Source organism: Hemiscyllium ocellatum, chromosome 26 (assembly GCF_020745735.1).
Source record: "Hemiscyllium ocellatum isolate sHemOce1 chromosome 26, sHemOce1.pat.X.cur, whole genome shotgun sequence".
NCBI classification, from domain to species: domain Eukaryota; kingdom Metazoa; phylum Chordata; class Chondrichthyes; order Orectolobiformes; family Hemiscylliidae; genus Hemiscyllium; species Hemiscyllium ocellatum.
This window is the reverse complement of record NC_083426.1, coordinates 43,473,269-43,495,429: the sequence shown is the minus strand read 5'-3', so window position 1 is coordinate 43,495,429 and position 22,161 is coordinate 43,473,269.

Genomic DNA, 22,161 nt, shown 5'->3' with positions numbered 1-22,161 from the left:
TTTAAAACTGAATTGCTTAATGAAATACTGACCTGATATTTATACAGAGCTTCCTAATTTTTCTTCAATCACAGCAGGGTCCAGTCAGGAAGAGATTGGAACAATGACCTGAAATAGACCTAATTTCACTTTTAGGCAATTGAACTCCTACAAACATCCAAAGTCCTTTCTATATACGTGGAAAAATTCCACCCAATGTCTCCAAGTTGTCTTAGATTTATTTCTTATATTCCTGTGATGGATAATGGTCAGCAAAATTCCACCAATATATTGCAGTTGCTTTTACTCCAGCTCAAGTGGTGCCCTGTTTTTGAAGATCCAATCCAAATATACTTTTCCAGGTCTTTTTAGGCTAGTCCTGTCCTTCTTTTTCCATCAGGAGGTATCTACAGCACTACCACTCTGGCAGGGCATATACCACTGCCAGTCTTGATGCAGCTCAATCACAATGTCCTGTTGTGGTAGCTGACCAGTTATGTGCAACCTTTCTCAGTGAAGATACTATCTGTCCAAGTAATCCCCTGAATCTTACTGAGGCAAAGCTTGGGGGAAATTTCTTTGATTCCTTTCCTGTTCTTTTCCAAGTCTTGCTGGTATAGACTACAGTTGAGGAGAAAGTTAGGACTACGAATGCTGGAGATCAGAGACAAAAAGTGCAGCACTGGAAAAGCACAGCTGGTCAGGCAGCATCTGATGAGCAGGGAATTTGATATTTCGAGCATAAGCTCTTCGTCAGGAATGAGGGCTCATTCCTAATGAAAAGCTTCTGCTCGAAACGTCGACTCTCCTGCTCCTTGGATACTACCTGACCGCTGTGCTTTTCCAGTGCTGCACTTTTTGACATAGACTGCAGTTGAGACTACAATTTGGGTGGCAATAGCCTAGTGGTATTATTGCTGGACCAGAGACCCAGGTACTGTTCTGGGAACCCAGGTTCGAAACCCACCATGGCAGATGGTGGAATTTGAATTTAAATAAATATCTGGAATTAAGAGTCTAATGGTGACCATGAATTGATTGTCACAAAAAAGTCTGTAAATTGCCATTCTTGCCTTGTCTAGCCTCCATGTGACTTTCAACCTACAGCAATGTGGTTGACACTTAACCAACCTGTGGGCAGTTGGGGATGGGCAATGAATGTAGGCCGAGCCAGTGACGCCGACATCCCGTGAGTTAATAAGTTTTAAAAAACTGTTGGATTCCCACACCCTGCTGTGTAACTAGAAAACTGATGCTGATTTGTGTATGAATCTGCACCACTCCCCCTGGAGATGTTGCAGCCGCAGTGCCCCCATCACCAATGGACAACAAAACATTAAGGGGATCTATCATCCTCCCTACTTAGGAAGCTACATCTCTAAGAAGTAGTCACACAGAAAATTAAATGAAACTATCTGCTTTACCTCTTGGGAGAGTCATGGCTCTCATTAAACCATTATTCCTGTTTGGTCCCTACTAATTATGGAGAAACCCTTTAAAGGTCTCTAGTGTTGTGCTGATTCACTTCATTGTAAACAAGGCCAAGGAGATAATGTAGTACTGAATACCAGATTCCAACTTGTTCCCATTAAGCTCATAACTACTCATTGAAAGAGCTCTTTAGCTTATTTCTTGAGCTTCTAGCTATCGGATTCTTGCGGTTCAATGGTAATGTCTCTACCTCTGTACCAGGAGGCCTAAGATCAAATCCAATCTGCTCCAAGGATGCATCATGTATCATCTCTGAACAGGTTGATTAAAAATACCTCATCTCAAATCGATGTTGCTTTTAATGTAATGGCTTAAAAAAAGAGCACCATGCAGCACCTCACAGAAAACAAATACCATCGTCAACTCGATTGTTCACTGATACAATGAAAGTAAAAGCTTTCTGCAAGTAAAATGGATAGACATTTCATTATTTGTAGCTCCTGTGCAAATCCAGCACAAGCTATTTATGTCAAAACACCCAAAATCTTAATCCTACATTTGGACTTGTATAGGGATAGAGGATAGCTTGCATAATGGCAATGATTCCAGTAAAGGTATCTATGGTTTCACGCCTACATGGGCAGTTTTTACATCTTGTGTTAGTCATTTTGGAATGAATCGATCATTGTTCCCATCTATGACTCAATCTCTGGTACATTAGCATTTAATTAAAATAGAAATGTAACTAAAGGAAGTAAGGGCTAATTATTACTCTTCAATGCTATGATTCAGAACCACAACCTTCACTTATTGACTCATCCAACTATCCTAATGGTTCTGTAAAGATGTCTATGTGAGCCTTTCAATATTCAGTATTCATAATAACTCATGTTTCATCTCCTCAATATCAGTGGCCAAGTCAATTTTTTCTTTTCTTGCAGGTCCATTAATGTTGCAATGGTAGTAACATTAGCCTCTTTTCCTAAGCTTTGTTCATCTCCATTGCCTCTCTTCAGGTGCAGTAGATAGGTTTTGATAGGGGACATCTGTTACACTGCAGTCATCTCATTGTTGTATGCACAGCCATTCCTTCAGTTTTGGGTCTCCCTCACTAACAGCAACCTGGAGTGTTTTCACATGGACTACAGCAATTCAAGAAGGTAACTCATCATCATCTTCTCAAGGACAACAAACGATGAGCAATAAATGCTGGTACACCCCATGAATGAAAAAAATAATGAATAGTTGGTATATAGGCTCTAGCTAGAACTAGGAATTGTCAACCTCTTGCTTCTAGTTGTTGAAACCTGCACCAAGAAGGTGAGCAGTCCCCAAGGGACAGCAGCAAATATTATATCCATCACTAGTCTGTGGATTATTTCCCAAAATAGTTGATTCTGAGAGAGGGTCAGAAGCTGTGCATAACTTCCATCCAATACATACTTTGCATATTCAGCTAGAAGTGAGCAGCAGATATATATACACAAGTTCAATCTACAAGTTTGAATTGACCCTTACTGATGGCACATGGAAATGTTGGCTTTGAGCATTTGTTCTCTGATTACTTTCCATTTTTCCTTTGTATTGGTGTGCCAGATCCTATTGATTAGTTTGGTTTAGACTGTCATTGGGTTCCATTAGTGTTGAATGGTATGCATTGTATAGAGTCACATTCATAACTAGTTTGAGATGTGAGATTTTTAGTTGGGATTGAGAATGTTAGGTGGAACTGAGAATGCTGAATGTGATTGAGAATATTACATGGCATTGAGAATGTTAAGTGGGTTTGAGAATGTTAGATGGAGAGTGAGGATGTGAGCTGGAATTGAGAATATTAGGCATAATTCAGAATGTTAGATCAGATTGGGAATGCTTGAGGAGTTGGGAATACGGGGAGTGGGGAGATGGTATTAATTTTTGTTCATGTCTATGCAGTATATTGAATGCCTAAAGAGGATGTACTAGTTTGAAGATAGCCTGAACACATCTGTTGTAATGAGGTGAATTTGTATAATAATTGCAGAAAATATATATTTTTATAAAGAAATTATTAGCCTTATGTTGCCACTCTGTGGGAATGAGGTAAGTAGTAGTTGCTCAATTCAGTAGGATCCTCTGGTTAAAAAGTAATGTATACAATGATCTCGAGATACTGTAATTGTACTGGTAATTGTAAGTGTACAAATATTCTTGTGCAGTGAAGGGCATTGTTATAAAATATTGTGCATGTAATGTTCCATCCCTCGATGTTAATATTATTAATAATAATATTAATGAACCAAAAAAAAAGAACAGCGTAGGCCATTTAGCTTGCAGTGAGGAAGTGACATAATGATAATGTTACTGGATTAGTATCCAAAGACCCTGGTTACTATTCTGAGGGCATGGTATCAAAGGGCAGCTGATAATTTTAAACTACACTCAATAAAACCAGCATCAGTAATGGAAGTCATGAAACTATTTCTTCCAAAATCCATCTTGTTCTCATTAATCACATGACACTAGGTTATAGTCCAACAGGTTTATTTGAAAACACAAGCTTTCCAAGCCCCACTTCTTCTTCATGTGTTAGTTAGAGAGGGAGACCTTAGGCACAGAATTTATAAGTAAGAGATCAAAGCATCATACAACTGATGCAAATGAGTTGAACACACCTGAGATGGCTGTTAAATCTTTAATCAGTTAGAATGGAGGTGCAGATTTCGATTGATTAACATATTAATCCCAGAATTTCTTTCAAGTCACTGCTCCAAGATAACTGTAGGTTTTGTCAGTATAAAATAGGTGACATCTCAGGTTGGAGAATGCATTTTGGGCATGACGTCTGTCTGTGTCTTAACCTGAAGTCAAACTAGTTTCATTTCCAAAGTAGGAATTTATAAAAAGCCACATTGACTGACTGTCTACAAATTGTGAGCTTTTTGAACAAAATAGAATGTATCTGAAAACACAAACCTGCAAATGCAAATTCACCCCACAGATTTATATGTGCTGGTGTGTGTGTGTGTGTGTGTGTGTGTGTGTGTGTGTGTGTGTGTGTGTGTGTGTGTGTCGCCGAAAGATCCTATCCTCCCAGGATGTTAAGTAACTCAACCACGTTTCTGTAATGGCAACGTCATCATACTTCCATGTGTCAATCCAGACCACTAACTCATCAGTTTAACCTATTCCACTCGTAGCATTAAAGTAACAACCATCCAGCCTTGTCTTACTCTCCTGACACTCAACACAGGTGAACTCAGTGTGCCTTTCTTCCTTTGCTGTAGCATGATGCATCTCTCTTTTATCAACATTCTAGGTCCCTTTCCTCTGGCAGACTAGTTTAGCAAGACACTGTGATTCTGACTTGTCAGGATCTGCTCTCCTCCATCTTACTTCTCCAGGTATTTTCGATTTCTCACTGTGAATGACTGATTCACACCTGTGAAGTGTCTGATTTATTGGTTAAAAGCCACAGCTTATAGCAACTGATGATGGAAATAAACAGACTACCTTCAGCATGTTTTTTTTTAAACAGCACTTCCATTCCAGAGGTCTGACAGCTTCCAATCAAACATTCACACCACAAGCTGCTCAGCTACCTCAAAGCCAATAGCACAGTGGTTGACAGGCAGAAGGCTCTTGTTATTACTCCTCAGACCAGTCAGCTACCTGTTGTTGGCTGAATCGCCCTTATTGCACGTTCCTTGGCTCCAGTCTATCTGCAGTAACCTCCCCACTTCCTGAAAAATCAGTAATGTAAACAGCACTTATAGGGAGTGATGATATCCTGATTTTAAAAAGGGTAACAATCCTTTTCACTATTACTGCTTTTTTTTTAAAACAGTACTTTTCCATTTCAATCAGCAATCAAAAGTACAGAAAATTAAAATAAGACATGGTCTTTACAACATTTTATATATTTTTTAAACTCCATTACAGTGCACAACTTGGCAGATCTCCCAGCATTCCACACCCAGTATCCTGTGCTGTCAGTAAGGAGTCAACTGACCTGACTCCTAGAAAGCCCAATCACTCCAGAACAAAAGTCTGAACTTCAAAGGCACTGCCTCCCCAGTCAGGTTTACAGAGCTGACAACTCTGAGCTCCCAATTTGGGGGCAAATTCCCAGCTCTCTGCTTCTCATTCTGCCAAACCTACCAAATAATTCAGGCACTTTCTGTCTTCTCTGTCAGATTTGCAACATCTGTAGTCATTTGGCCTTGTACAGGTGAATGGAGAAGTAGCACTGGCTGACAATGAACATGGGTTTCTAAAGCTTATAATGGGAGGGTGGGGAGGAAAGGACATGAAGAGAGGCCAGGAATCCTATGGCACTGAGTTCATAAAAGAGCATCAATAGCTGCGATATGCCTCAAAACACAGTCGCACTCCTCAAATCATTTAGGACAGCCAGATCAAGGGGTGAAATGCTGAAAGAACTTTGAAATAGTGCAATGTGGCTCAAATCACTTCATTGACTGCAGACCACTAGAAGATGTGTTAAAATTATCACAGATATTTTAGAAATGCAAATCTTTTTTACTTCAGTAAAATGCAGTCGACAAGATTTCTCCAAAAAGGGCACGGTTCCACCCAATCTGCACTGAGTGAGGGGTCTCAACACGGTGACAATGTCCCCTGGGCAAAAAGAAGAGACTGTACACTTCCTTTCTAACCTGGAACACATGAAAATTGTGGATTTTGGATGAGGAAGATGAGATCCAGAAGAAAACTAATACCTGAACAAAATCATGGAGGACTGGCAAAGCCAATTAGATTATCTTCTTGGAACGAGTCAACTCCAGTGACAATGTGGAAAGTAAGTGCAGCAGAGCAAAGCACTGGAACCTGCCCCAAGGTCTATTCACCTTTGCACTTCTGCCCATTCACCTAAATTGGTTCCTACACCACAAACGACTCAGTTTTAAAATACTTAATAAAAACTAAAAGAACTTCAAATGCTGCAAATTGGAAACAGAAACAGAAATTGCCGGAAAAGCTCAGCAGCTGTGGCAGCATCTGTGGAGAGAAAACAAAGTGAACATTCTGGGTCCAGTGATCCTTCCACAATGTTCTGTTTTTGTTTAAAATCCTCAACCTTGATTTCCAATTACTCCATGATCTCACTCTTGCTTGTCTCTGTGGAATGAAATATTGAGTTATGCAGAGGGATTAGGAAATTGTCCCACATAAGGGAGATACAATGGAGGTTTTCACAATGAAGAGGAATTTTGATGCAGCAAATCTGAAGAAACAGTTTCATTGCCAGGGAACAAGAATAGAGAATTAGCAATAAAAAACCTAGGACATAAACAAGACGGTGATTTTGTAACACAGCAAACTGTCAATTTTCTTATGAAAAAGTACATTAGATAGTAATTTTCAAAAGAGAATTAAATACTTCAAAAGGAAACGGGCGGCACGGTGGCACAGTGGTTAGCACTGCTGCCTCACAGCGCCTGTAGACCCGGGTTCAATTCCCGACTCAGGCGACTGACTGTGTGGAGTTTGCACGTTCTCCCCGTGTCTGCGTGGGTTTCCTCCGGGTGCTCCGGTTTCCTCCCACAGTCCAAAGATGTGCGGGTCAGGTGAATTGGCCATGCTAAATTGCCCGTAGTGTTAGGTAAGGGGTAAATGTAGGGGTATGGGTGGGTTGCGCTTCGGCGGGTCGGTGTGGACTTGTTGGGCCGAAGGGCCTGTTTCCACACTGTAAGTCTAATCTAATCTAATCTAAAAATACATATTGCAGGGCTACAGAGAAATAACAAGGGGGTGGAATGGATGAGATTGCCTTTGCAGCATGCTGGCACAGATACCGTGGACTGAATGGCTTCTTTCTGCACTCCTCCTATTCACTGTGTTTCATAAATGAAACAGCTGCCTTTCAGAATTCCACCCTTAGCTGAGCTATACAATCAAATATCCAAAGACAATCTATTCATACCCTAAATTGTATCAAGTCCTATTCATCCATCACCCCAGTGCTCAAGGACCTACATTGGCTCATGGTCCAACAACACTTTAAGTACAAAAATCTTGTTTTCCAATCCATCCATCACATAGCCGCTCTCTACTTCCATAACAACCATAAACATGTCCGTAAGCATGTGAACTCTAGTCCCCAAAGCTTTCCAAATGTTTTATCGCTGCACCATTGATGGTGACGGCACCAGTTCTCCAGGCTCCAAACTCTGAATATTCAGTCCTTCTTTATTTCTACATGGGAGGTCTTGTGATGCATTGGTGGCACCCCCTACCCCTGGGCTTGAATCCCACCTCAGAACTTAATACCCATGGGAGATGTGTCATAGTATGGCCAAGAATGTTGATTGGAAATCCTTCCAATAAGCCTTTGGTGGTTGGGAGAGCAAGTTAGCCAGAACTGTATGGCAACGACAGCACAACAACTTCTCTATTTGTTGCCTAATGCCATGTACAAGTGCCATCTTTGTTTTGAGGTTCTATCACATACACATGCCTACTTTGTTTTAACTTTCCTTCTTGAAAACACGCCTCATTAACCAAGACTTGAACCAAGGTGAAGCAAGATGGTGGTGATGTCACAGCACAGCTTGCAGGCTCCTCAACCCAGGAGCCTGGAGACTGTATACTCCATCCACTTTTTACATCTTTCTTTCTCTGTTTTTTTGCTTAATGTTTCCATTTATTACCTTACCTTTCTTAACTTGTTTGATGGAAAGTGTCTGCTCCTGGCCCAGGCCTGTCATGGTAGTCTCAGCTTGGTGTGGCTGTTTCCCAATGTGGAGACATCTCAGAGGGGCTTGGCAAAGCAGTCTCCAGGTTTGGTGGTCTTGTCCCAGCGTGGAAGTCTCGCCAGGTGTCAAGGTCTTCTTCAGCCCCAGCCTCCGGATATTCCAACGTTTCTCATCTTAACCGACTTGCAATTGATTTGAGATGAACTCTGTTCTAATTTTTACTTTTTTCCTTCTTCTCTATAACATCTGTCACTAATACAAGTGCCATGGTATGGCAACTTATAAAACTTTTCACTTTTTTTTGTCAAAATACACATGACAATAAGTTGCTAATTCAAGTCTAGATTTTGTGGCTCTGACTCAAATTTTTTTTGATAACACTCCCATAGTTATATAAGTATGAGTTATTGCTGCGGTTGAATGCCTTTCACGCTGAGATGTTTAATCCTGACACAGGATTTAATTCATCCATTGTACAGTACAATCAATATTCTCCATCAAACAGCCCACAGATGTCCCTTTGTTCAAGCTGATACATATGGAAGTCCGATGAGCTTCTTGAGCTAAGTTTGTTTTCTGTTCTCATTATTCCCTTGTGCTGTTTAGGATTTCAGCTTCTACCCCAATCTCAATCATTCTGTATAATGTGAGATGCATTTTAAACAGTGTGGAACTTGCAGCTGTTCCTGAATTGAAGGCTTATCTTGTGGATTTTCTCTGGTTATTATAGCAGACACAGAAAGTTTTTACTCTGAATAATTTTTTGACAACATTTAGTGTCATAGAGTCATAGAGACGTACAACATGGAAACAGACCCTTTGGTCTAACTTATCCATGCTAACCAGAAATCCTAAACTAACATAGTCCCATTTGCCAACATTTGGCCTATATTCCTCTAAACCCTTCCTATTCATATACCCATCCAGATGTCTTTTAAATGTTGTATTTGTACCAGCCTCCACCACTTCCTCTGGCAGCTCATTTCATTCACGCACCACCCTCTGTGTGAAAAAGTAACTGCTAATGTCCATTTTAAATCTTTCCCCTCTCACCTTAAACCTATGCTCTCTACTTTTGGACTCTTTTACCCAAGGAAAAGACCTTGTCCATTTTCCCATCCATGCCCCTCATGATTTTATAAATCTCCATAAAGTCACCACTCAGTCTCTGACACTCCAGAGAGAATAGCCCCAGCCTATTCAGCTTATCCCTATAGCTCAAACCCTTCAGGCCTTGTACATTTTTTCTGAACTCTTTCAAGTTTAACAATATCTTTCCTATGGCATTTAAAAGACATTTGGATAAGTACCATGAATAAGAAACATTTGGGGGGATATGGGCCAAGCACAGGCAAGTGGAACTAGTTAGTTTGGGAGCATGGTCAGAGTGGACAAGTTGGACTGAAGGGTCTGTTTCCATACTGTATGACTATGAAAAAATGAGGACTGCAGATGCTGGAGATCAGAGTCAAAGAGTGTGATGCTGGAAAAGCACAGCCGGTCAGGCAGCATCAAAGGAGCAGGAGAATCGACATTTTGGGCATCCTGATGTAAGGCCTATGCCCGAACCGTCGATTCTCCTCCTCCTCGCATGCTGCCTGACCGGCTGTGCTTTTCCAGCACCACACTTTTTGACTCTGTATGACTATGACTGTATGACCATGTTGAATAATAATCGTGCTGTAATTTAGATTCTCTTGAGGATGAGTGATTAAATGCAGTGATGTACAAATACTACAGATTGGCCATTTAATCCCTACTGCTCTTGATCGAAACACAATCAGAATTTGATAGGTATCCTCAAAATCGTAGCAGATTTATCAGAATTTGGCTTTATTGGATTTTCATTTTAGATGTTAAACTGCCACCTAGTGGTTGAAATGTTGGATTTCACATCCTAAGACCCATTTCAAACATGGGCCGAAGTGAACACCAATAATCGAGAATTTGGTGCAATACAGGTTTTTTTTGTTAAAATGACAATTCTCTTCAGTATTTATCAGCATTGATGTTATAATTATTGTGGTAAGAACTGTCAAGTTCCAATAACTTGTAAGATTGCAAATGCTCAAAATTCTGAAACGAAAATGAATATGCAGGAAATTCCAACATTGGTGCAGCCACACAAAAACAATTTTGAGTAAAAGTTCTTTACTAGAATCAAAACTGTGACTTTCCATTTGTATATGTGACTCAGCTGATTGAGCTTTAGCTTTGGACCAGGGAAAACTGAGAGTTCAAGTCCCACTCCACTGATGTCAGCACAAAATGCAGGCATATTTTCCACTGCAGTGTTGACAGAGTGTTGCACTGTTAAAGATGTTGACCTTTGTTATTATGTCAAACCAAAGTTAAAGCTACCCTCTCAGGATAGACAAGATCACATGGGGGAATGCCTTCCCAAAGTAATATTTTAGGTGCTATTTATTCCCCCAGTCAACATCACAAATTATTAAGAAGCTTGTGGGTGCAATGGTAGCACATCTGACTCTATATCAGGCAATTGTATATTCAAATCACACCAGATCACTGAGCTTTCGTAGGGTACTAGGGTTCATGTGTTGTACACACCTCTGGCTCAGATGACCATGATCATGTCCCATCTATCAGGGTGGCGTATCACAACATGCCGAAAGAGATTATGTTTATTTTTCAAAATATGGATTATCAGGTCATTATTACTTTGCTGTTTGTGGGAACTTGGCATGTGCAGATTGACATTTTCTACATTACAACAGCAGCTATACTTCAAAAGATGCATCATTGGTTGTAAAGGACTTGCACACACTGATGCTCTGAAAGGTGCTTATTCTTGCCCATTTCTGTGAAATGCAGGGTTAGCTTCTGTGGTCACCAGAGAGCTGCTATTTTCTTGTCTCCGAAAGAAACATAGAACTTCCATTAACCCAAATTATATTTAAATTCTTGGTGTTTTAATAAATGGAGACTGTAATCCAGCAGTCAATGTGAGATACTGAAGCTCTGCAGCATGGTAGCTGGATAAATGGCTTCAGAAATAAATTTCAGCTGAGTTTCTTGAGATGCATTTTGTCCTAAACTGGCCCTAAATTCCACAAATCATTTGAGGATGAAGTGCAAGAGAAGAACATGTTCACCCTGCCTGAGGAGGGGCTGTTTGTGGTCTACTGAGCAGACTTCACTGGGGCACAGCAGGACAACTTTTACCTTTAGAATTACAAGGGACTCCGAGACTTCGATGCTGACACCAGTAACAGAATCTCTCAATTGAATATGTGGTCTATGATAGATAGAGTCGTAGAGTCACCCAGCATGGAAACAGACTCTTCAGTCCAACCAGTTCACACCAACCATATTTCCAAACTAAAGTAGTCCCACCTGCTTGCACTTGGCCCAAATCCTTCCAAACTTTTCCAATTCATGAACTTATGTAAATGATTGCAATGTCACAATATTTTCATTACCTACTCTACCTAAATCCACATGATGTCCTTGAGGAGGCAAAAATGCAGCTAAACCCAATTACCAGAGCAAATAAACCAAGAGCTTGAGAATGTCATCATGTTAATGGTGAAAGGTACATTCCTGATGAAGGGCTTATGCCCGAAATGTCAATTCTCCTGCTCCTCAGATGCTGCCTGAACTGCTGTGCTATTCCAACTCTACTCTTGTTAAATCACGTTAATATTGACAATCAAGGAGTCTCTCAAAGGAATTTCTCATCGAGAAAATAAGGAAAGACTTTCCACATCCCAGCACTGGTTGTGTCTGTGCGAAAAAAATATCCAACCTGAAAAAAAAATTGCTTTTCACTCAAAAAAAGGGTGGAGTTGTTACAGTCACATTATTGACCTAGTTAGAAAATTGAGACTGACTGGCAGAGATAGACTGGTCTAAAGTTGAATATGACACTTGGGATCAGGGTTGTAACCGCAATAATTTCTCTGAGATGATGGGATAGAAAGCCACTTATCCAACTTTGCTAGTGACACACAGGTATTTGGCATGGAAAGCAGCCATGATGGGAGCATTAAATTATTTGGAAGAAATCCTGGGAGTGATATTCACCAACAATCCATCCTGGTCCACTCATGTCGGCTTGATAGTCAAGGAAGTACAACAGTGTCTCCACTTCCTCAGGAGGCTATGGAAATTCAGCATGTTCGCAAAGACTCTTACCAATTTTTATAGATACACCATAGAAAGCATCTTATCTGGATGCATCACAGTTTAGTATGGCAACTGTTTTCCAAAGACCACAAGAAACTACAGAGAGTTGTGGACACAGCCCAGTCCATCACACAAAACAGCCTTCTATTCATTGACTCCATCTATACTTCCCTCTGCCTCAATATAACCAAAGACCCCTTCTACCCTGATTATACTCTCTTTGACCCTCTTCCATCGGGCAGAAGAGAGAAAAATCTGAATACATGTATACATAGATTCAAGAACAGCTTCTTCCCTGCTGTTATCAGATTTTTGAACAGACCTTTCAAATGTTAATTCTGATCTGTTTCTCTCTCTACACCTTCTCTCTAGCTGTAATCCTGTAATCTACACTCTGTTCTGCTATCCTTATGCACTTTGTATGGTACAACCTGTCTGTATAGCACAGAAAACAACACTTTTCACTGTATCTCGGTACATGTGACAACAATAAATCAATCAATCAAAGCAACAGATTAAGTGAATGGCAAAACTTGAGTTGATAGTTTTCAATATAAGCAAATGTGGATCATCCATTGTGAATCCAAAAAGAATAAAACAGGACACATTCTGAGATGATGAAAAGCTAGAAACTGTGGAAATCCAAAAATGCTAAACAAAATTCTAGTTAGACCTCACCTGGAGTGGCAAAATGTTCAAACCTTCACATTTTAGGATGACATATTGGCCTTGCAGAGTGTACAGTGCAGATTTACAGTAATGAAATCTGGACTCTAGGGGTTAACTTAGTGAAAACACAAATGGATTCTCTAGAATTTAGAAGGTTAAGGGATGAATTGATTGAAATTTTCCGGACATTATGGGGAAAAGATGGTATAGTTATTTGTGTTTCCCTCGAACAGAATTCCCTTAAACCAACGATTGAACTCCCAGTGAATTGAATTAAAGGAATTGCAAAACAAGCTTTCAAACTGAAAGTAACATTGATGAAACATTTGCAGAAAATATATCCTCTTTTAACTGGTTAAGATTATTGAAAAGACTATGCCACAGTTATATGTCACCGCCAGCTCTCTGCAAAACTGCAGTTTTTACAGCGACCATTCCAGCATCACTCCTGGCTTTCAAAGGACTTTACATTTCCCCATTTTGCCAAGATTCAACATAAAGTGACTCACCAGAAGTCACATTTCTCAATTTTGCATTAAGCCAGAAGACTATAAGACGTAAAAGCTGAAGTAGCCCATTCAGCCCATCAAGTCTGTTCCACCATTCAATGAGATTACGGCTGACCTGATAATCCTCAACTTCACTTTCCTGCCTTTTCTCCATAATTCTTGATTCCCTTACTGGTTAAATATCTCTCTATCTCAGCCTTAAATACATTTAATGACCTACTGGACAATTACTGACAATAAGTCCTACTCTTGTAGTACTTATCCTCCCCTCCCTTCAGCCCATGCCACATCTCACCAGAATAGATCCCTGGATCCTTAGGCTGCCATGATTCTGCCTGCTAGTCCACAAACAAAAACTCCTTTCTGTTGGCCACACTAACAGCAGCTTTTCATCTCTCTGTAAGCCCTCTCTCTCTCTCTTTCTTCCAAAATCTCAGAGACCGAAAGTCTGTTTCAGGTATGAACATTTTGGACCTTGCTCTTAGTAACTGCTGACCTCAGCAATCCCATCCCCATGGTAAGCAAGTCATCTCCATGATGGTTGTCAAGCAAACTTCAAAACAGATCAGAGGATCCTAGTAGTTGTTTTGCTCCCATCGGGAAGTTCCTCTCTAAGTCATAGATCATCCTGACTTGGAAAATTTTGGCTATTCTTTCACTGTTGCTAGAATCCTGGAATTTACTTCCTAAAGTAATTGTAGATCTGCCTCCAGAACATGTCTGAAGCAGCTCAAGAAAGCTGCTCAGCACCACCTTCTGAAGGACAATTGGGGATGGGCAATAAATGCCAGCTGGCCGGTGACACACATGTCCCATAAGAGAATAAGTAAAACAACAACCTTGTATTAAATTCACAAATGTAATCATCTTTTAAATCTGCATTCGTAATATTAACTATTTCCCACTGTTGGAGAATTTCTGCCATCTTGGCCTCCTCCAGTGGTCCCCAGCATCACAGGTACCAATCATCAGTCAATTCAATTCACTCCACGTGATACCAACAAATAGTTGTAGCCACTGGATATTGAAAAGGCTATGGGCTCTGACTTTATTCTGGCAATCGTACCGAAGTCTTGTGCTCCAGAAATTGCTGCTCCCTAACATGCTGTCCCACTTTAGTTACAACACTGGCATCTACCTGACAATGTAGAAAATTGCCCAGGTATGCCCTGTGTACAAAAAACAGGGCAAATCCAACCTGGCAAATTATCACCCCAGCAGTCTGCTCTTGATCATCAATAAAGTGATGAAGGTGTCACCAATAGTGCGATCAAGCAGCACCTGCACAGCAATAACCTATCTGCTAATATTCCGTTTGGGTTCTGTCAGGGCCACTCAGCTCATGACCTCATTAAAGACTTGCTTCAAACATGGTCAAAACTGCTGAATTCCAGAGGAGAGAGACTGACAGCCCTTGATGACCAAGTGTAGCATCAATGAGCTCCAGCAAAACTGGAGTCAATGGCAATCAGGAGAATCTCTCTGCTGATTAGAATAATACATGAGACAAAAGAAGCTGGTTGGGCTTTACCTCATCTCCAGGATATCGTTGCGGGAGCCCCTCAGGGTAGTGTCCTACCAAGGTAAACCTCATTACGTTGCCATTTTCCATTACTCCATCTGTTGCATGGTTGCATTAGTCCAGCTGTTCTGGATGGACACTTCCTCCTTCCAGGTCAAGAAATAGCTGCTGGAGAAACACAGTAGGTCTGGCAGCATCTTTGGACAGAAAGTGGCGGTAAGCAGCACAGTGGCTTAGTGGTTAGCACAGCTGCCTCACAGAGCTAGGGACCCAGATTTGATTCCAGCCTCGGGCAACTGCCAAGTAGAGTTTGCACATTCTCCCCATGTCTGTGTGGGTTTCCTCTGGGTGCTTCAGTTTCCTCCCACAGTCCAAAGATGTGCAGGTTAGATGGATTGGCCATGCGAAATTGCCCATAGTGTCCAGAGATATGCAGATTAGGTGGGTTAGCCATGGGAAGTGCAGGGTAATAGGGTGGGTCTGGGTGGGATACTCTTCAGAGGGTTGGTGTCGATTTGATGGGCCAAAGGGCCTACTTCCACACTGTAGAGATTCTATGATTCTATGAACACATTGAGTCTGGTGACCCTTCTTCAGAAGTGCTTTCTGACCAGCGTGCAGTTCCTCTTCCTCCTCCTCTCCTTCGTGGTTGGGATATCTAGCATCCCATTTATTGGATATTCTCTGGGATCCCAGTTGTTGGCTATTCAATTCTTGATCCATTTCACGACATTATCTCAACTGTTCTGTTCAGCAGTGTGCTTCTAAATTATTTCATCCATCAAAATAAAACTTATACCAAACAAGTGAACCTTAACCTCTTCTGCTGTTTATATCAGTTTGATTCTAAAAGAACAAGTTTTGGGACTTGGGTTCAGATAGATTCCAATTTAAAGGCATTCATGACAAACACAGAGGACACTGGAGAAACTCAACAGGTCTGGCAGCATCTGTGGAGAGAGAAGCAAAGTTAAAAGTCCAAAATGATGCTTCTTTAGAAAGCATCCACAGTAATTTGATTTTATCATAGTCATATATAATTGCCAGCCGGATTAGCAATTATAGAAACATGGCTTAGGGATGGACAAGACTGGCAACTTAATGTTCTGGGATACAAATGCTATAGGAAGGATAGAAAGGGAAGCAAGAGTTGAGGGGGAGTAGCGTTTTTGATAAGGGATAGCATTACAGCTGTACTGAGAGAGGATGTTCCCAGAAGTACATCCAAGGAAGTTATTTGGGTGGAACTGAGAAATAAGAAAGGGATGATCACCTTATTGGGATTGTGTTATAGAACTTTCAAAAGCTGATTGGGTGCAGATGTAAAGGGACGGCTGGAAAATGGGAAGCCTTCAGAAATGAGATAACGAGAGTCCAGAGACAGTATATTCTTGTCAGGGTGAAAGGGAAGGCTGGTGGGTGTAGGGAATGCTGGATGACGAGAGAAATTGAGGGTTTGGTTAAGAAAAAGAAGGAAGCATATGTCAGGTATGGACAGGGTAGATCGAGTGAATCCTGAGAAGAGTATAAAGGCAGAGGGAGTATACTTAAGAGAGAAATCAGGAGGGCAAAAAGGGGACATGAGGTAGCTTTGGCTAATAGAGTTAAGGAGAATCCAAAGGGTTTTTACAAATAAATTAAGGACAAAAAGGGTAACTAGGGAGAGAATAGGGCCCCTCAAAGATCAGCGAGGTGACCTATGTGTGGAGCCACAGGTGATGGGGGAGGTACTAAACGAGTATCTTCCATCAGTGTTTACTGTGAAGAAGGACATGAAAGATACAGAATGTGGGGAAATAGATGGTGACATGTTGAAAAATGTCCATGTTACAGAGGATGAAGTGCTGGATGTCTTGAAATGCATAAAGGTGGATAAATGCCCAGGACCTGATCAGGTGTCCCTTAGAACTCTGTGGGAAGCTAGAGAAGTGATTTTGGGCCCCTTGCTGAGATATTTGTATCATCGATAGTCACAGGTGAGGTGCCGGAAGACTGGAGGTTGGCAAATATGGTGCCACTGTTTAAGAAAGCCATGGAACTATAAACTGGTGAGCCTGATGTTGGTGGTGGACAAGTTGTTCGAGGGAATTCTGAGGGACAGAATTTACGCATATTTGGAAAGGCCAGGACTGATTAGGGTTAGCCAACATAGCTTTGTGAATGGAAAATCATGTCTCACCAACTTGGTTGAGTTTTTTGAAAAAGTAACCAAGAGGATTGATGAGAGCAGAGCGGTGGATGTAATCTATATGGACTTCAGTAAGGCATTCGACAAGGTTCCCCATGGGAGACTGGTTAGCAAGGTTAGATCTCACTGAATACAGGGAGAAGTAGCCATTTGGATACAGAACTGGCTCGAAGGTAGAAGACAGAGGTTGGTGGCGGTGGGTTGTTTTTCAGAATGGAGGCCTGTGACCAGTGGAGTGCCACAAGGATCAGTGCTGGGTCCATTACTTTTCATCATTGATATAAATGATTTGGACATGAACATAGGAGGTATAGTTAATAAATTTGCAGATGACACCAAAATCGGAGGTGTAGTGGACAGCGAAGAAGGTTACCTCAGATTACAAAGGGATCTTGATCAGATAGGCCAATGGGCTGAGGAGTGGCAAGTGGAGTTTAATTTAGATAAATGCGAGGTGCTGCATTTTGAGAAAGCAAATCTTAGCAGGACTTATACACTTAGTGGTAAGGTCCTAGGGAATGTTGCTGAGCAAAGAGACCTTGGAGTGCAGGTTCATAGCTCCTTGAAAGTAGGGTCACAGGTAGACAGGATCGAGAAGAAGGCGTTTGGTATGCTTTCCTTTTTTGGTCAGAGCATTGAGTGTAGAAGTTGGGAGGTCATGTTACAGCTGTACAGGATATTGATGGGGCCACTTTTGGAATATTGCATTCAATTCTGGTCTCCTTCCTATCGGAAGGATGTTGTGAAATTTGAAAGGGTTCAGAAAAGATTTACAAGGATATTGCCAAGGTTGGAGGATTTGAGCTACAGGGAGAGGCTGAACAGGGTGGGGCTGTTTTCCCTGGAGCATCAAAGACTGAGAGGTGACCTTATAGAGGTTTATAAAATCGTGAGAGGCATGGATAGGGTAAATAGACAAAGTATTTTCCCTGAGGTGGGGGAGTCCAGAAATAGAGGGCATAGGTTTAGGGTGAGAGGGGAAAGAAATAACAGGGACCTAAGGGGCAACTTTTTCACGCAGAGGGTGGTGTGTGTATGGAATGAGCTGCCAGAGGAAGTGGTGAAGGCTGGTACAATCGCAAATTTAAAAGGCATCTGGATGGGTATGTGAATAGGAAGGGTTTAGAGGGATTTGTGCCAAATGCTGGCAAAAGGAACTAGATTAGGTTGGGACAAGTTGGACTGAAGGGTCTGTTTCCATACTGTACATCTCTATAAATCTATGATTCTAAATTGTAGACATAGCAAAGGTGACAGTGAGTAAAGACTCCTAACAATGTTAACTTCAGTATTGTCACAGTGCAGGTAGGACCTCCTTAATCTGGCAAACTCAGTACCAGACTTTTGTCAGACGACAGGAGGTCATATATGAGGGCCAGTACAGCAGCTTTTAAATGATTCCTTTCTGTATACCCACCCATCTTCTATTGTCCTGAAGGTCTTCTAATCATAGAGCAGTTAAGAGCAGAGAACACGACTTGCTACACTTGAAACTTCCTTTACAGCACTTTATTGGTTGGAAACTACCCTTACTACATTATAGAACATGGCTGCATCGGAAAGCCAGCAGGCACCAGACCATGGAGGCTGGCAGGACAGCCAGTGCAGATTGGACAGCTCCAACTTGTCCTGTGTAAAATTGTAACAAACCCTCTGGTAATACAGGATCTTATGTTACCGACAAATCTAACAAATTAATTCCAAAGAAAATATGTGACCAGTGAAGGTAACTGTGTGCTGTACATTTCCAATGTGGAGGCCATGATCGTCTTGATAAAAGGAACATAATTCAAATGTAACAGAACTCAAAGAACAGTCTGTTATAAACAATGAACAGAGTATGTATAATTCTTTCCTACTTGTGGAAACACCTTCTCCATGTCCACTCTATCCAGGCCTCTCAGAATTCTGTAAGTTTTAATCAAATTCCCCCTCATCCTTCTAAACTCCATCGAGTATAGACCCAGGGTTGTCAACTGCTCCTCATATGACAAGCCCTACATCCCCAGGATCTTTCCTGTAAATCTCCTCTGGACCCCCTCCAAGACCAAGACATCCTTCCTTCAATACAGTGCCCAAAACTGCCCACAATATTCCAAATGTGATCTGAACAGAGCCACAACAGTACATCCCTGATCTTGTAGTCTAGCCCTCTCAAAATGAATGCCAACTGAGCATGTGTTAACCTTAAAAGAATCTTGAACTAGGACCCCCAAGTCCCTTTGCGCTTCAGATTTCTAAAGCCTTTCCCTATGTGAAAAATAGTCGCCATCTCTCTTCTTCCTACCAAATTGCATAACCTTACACCTTCCCACACTGCATTCTTATCTGTCACTTTTTTGTCCACCCTCATAACCTGCTCAAGTCCTTCTACAGCCTTCCCACCCCCTCAACACTATATGTATTTCTAGATGATCTTTGTGGCATCTGCAAACTCAGCAACAAATCGCTCAGTCCCTTCGACCTGATCATAAATGTATAATGTAGTCCCAACACCGTCCCACGTGGATCGACACGAGTCACAAGCTGCCATCCTGAAAAATACCTCTTTGTCCTCACTCTCTGCTTTGTGCCAGTCAGCCAACCTTCTATCCATGCTCATACCTTCCCTGTAACACCATGGGTTCTTCTCTTATTTAGCAGCCTCCTATATGGCACCTTGTGGAAATCCAAACAGATTATTTCCACTGGCTCTCCTCTGTCTAACTTGCACATTACCTCCTCAAAGAATTCTAACAGATTTATCAGGTATGACAGCACCTTGATGAACCTGTGCTGACTCTGCCCTATTTTACCATACACTCCCAAATACTCCGCAATCTCATCCTTAATAATGGACTCTAAAGTCTTACCAACAAATGAGATCAGGCTGACCAACCTATAATTTCCTGACTTCTGCATGCTTCCCTTCCTTCTTAAACAGGAGTGTTACTTTAGCCATTTTACAGTCCTCTGGGACCTTCCTTGACTCCAGTGATTCCTGAAAGATAACCACCAATGCCTCCACAATCTCATCTCTGTCCTTCAGAACTCTGGGGTATAGTCCATCTAGTCCAAGTGATTTATCTACCTTCAGACTTTTCAGCTTCCGCAACACCTTTGCCATTACAGTCACCTCTGTCCCCCACTCTCTTAAGTTCAGAAATTGGGATACCCATTGAAGAAGACAGTAGTTATGGTGAACAGCATAAATGCATTCAAGGGAACATGAGCTGGGTTGATAAGGAGAGAAAAGGAAGATATGTTAATGTTACATGAAGAAATGTGGGGAGAGGCTCATACGAAGCTGAAATCTGACATTGGCCAGTTGCTGTAAATTCCATGTTAATTCAATACAAAACCCTTCCCTGATAGGAATATGTCAGATGATGTGAAAAGCCTGGGCTGTAAAAATTAATTTGGTGACTTGAACAATTCCAAAAAGTAATTTTTTGGCAATCATCTGGCCCTGGCTATTTCTTTAATTGACCCCATTGTAGGGACAGGTATATCAGGTATAATGTCAATGGGTTTAGCCTGATTGAAACCTAACAGTGCAATTTCTCATTCAAACACACTCAGCGATTCAAAGGCCCACATTGTGTTAGCGTACTGCACAGTCTCATCAACAGTTATAAGAAGGTACAGTTATAAAAAGGATTCACTACTTTCATATCCCATTCCCCACTTTGTAACAAGGTCAAAATTTCATTTGTTTTTCTGATTATTCACAATACATTCATGCTGACCTTTTTGGTATTTATGAAAATGCAGCTGCACACCTCTGTAATATTAAAGTCTTCTTAGTCCAAAATGAGTTGTGACAAATGAATCCTGATTATAGTTTTCCAACACTGTTGGACGAGCATATTCTTTGGGTTAAACCAATAAAATCTAAAGCAAGCAAGGATTGAAATTTTGCAGATAACGTTATGGCAATTGGTTTGGGACAAACACTCAAACGTTCCTACATCATTGCAATGATCATGGTGTTAACATTGGCAAAATGAAAGTTCATCAACGCAAAAAGTTCCTTTTATATGATACGTTGTTATGGGAAAAGGACTCACAGGAAGTGAAATCAGCCTAAGGTCAAGTGGTTTTGGAAGTGCCCTATATTTAGTGTATAAGTCCTGCTCTGGTTTGCCTGACCAAATCTCAACATGTCACATTTATCTAAATTAAACTCCATCTGACATTCCTTAGTCCATGATCTTTAGATCAAGATCCCATTGTACTGTGAGATAATCTTCTTTAGTGTTCACTACACCACCTATTTTGGTGTCATCTGCATGCTTACCTGTTAGATTCACATCTAACTCTTTTATATAAATGTCAAAAATTAGTGGACCCAGCAGCAATCCTTGTGGCATTACATTAGTCACAGGCCTCTAGTCTGAAAAGCAACCCTCTATCACTATCCTCTGCCTCCTACCTTCGAGCCAGTTCTGTATCCAAATGGCTAGTCTCTCCTGCCAACGGAAACATCTTTCCAACATCCACTCCGTCAACTATTCTGTAAGTTTCGATCACATCTCCCCATATCCTTCTAAACTCCATTGAGTTTAGTCCTAGGGTCCTCAAACGTTCTTCATATATTAAATCTTCCATTCTTGGGATCATTCTTGTGAACCTCCTCTGGACCTGCTCCAGGGCCAATACATCTTTCCTGAGAGATGGGGCCCAAAATTGCTCACAATACTCTACATGTGGTCTGACCAGAGCGTTATAAAGTCTCTGAAGTACACCTCTGCTTTTACATTCTAGTCCTTTCACGATGAATGACAACATTGTACTTGCCTTCCTAACTACTGACTCAACCTGTAAGATTACCTTAAGAGAAACCTGGTCTTGGACTCCCTCTCTCCTAACCTGTCCAAACCTTTCTGCAGCCTCCCTATCTCCTCATAACTACCTGCACCTCCACCTATTCCTTAGTCAAAATGCCCTTAGTACCTTCAAAAGATCATTCACATATAAAATGGAAGGTTGTGGTCCCAACACCAATCCTTGTAGAACACCACTCTCATCTCTGGC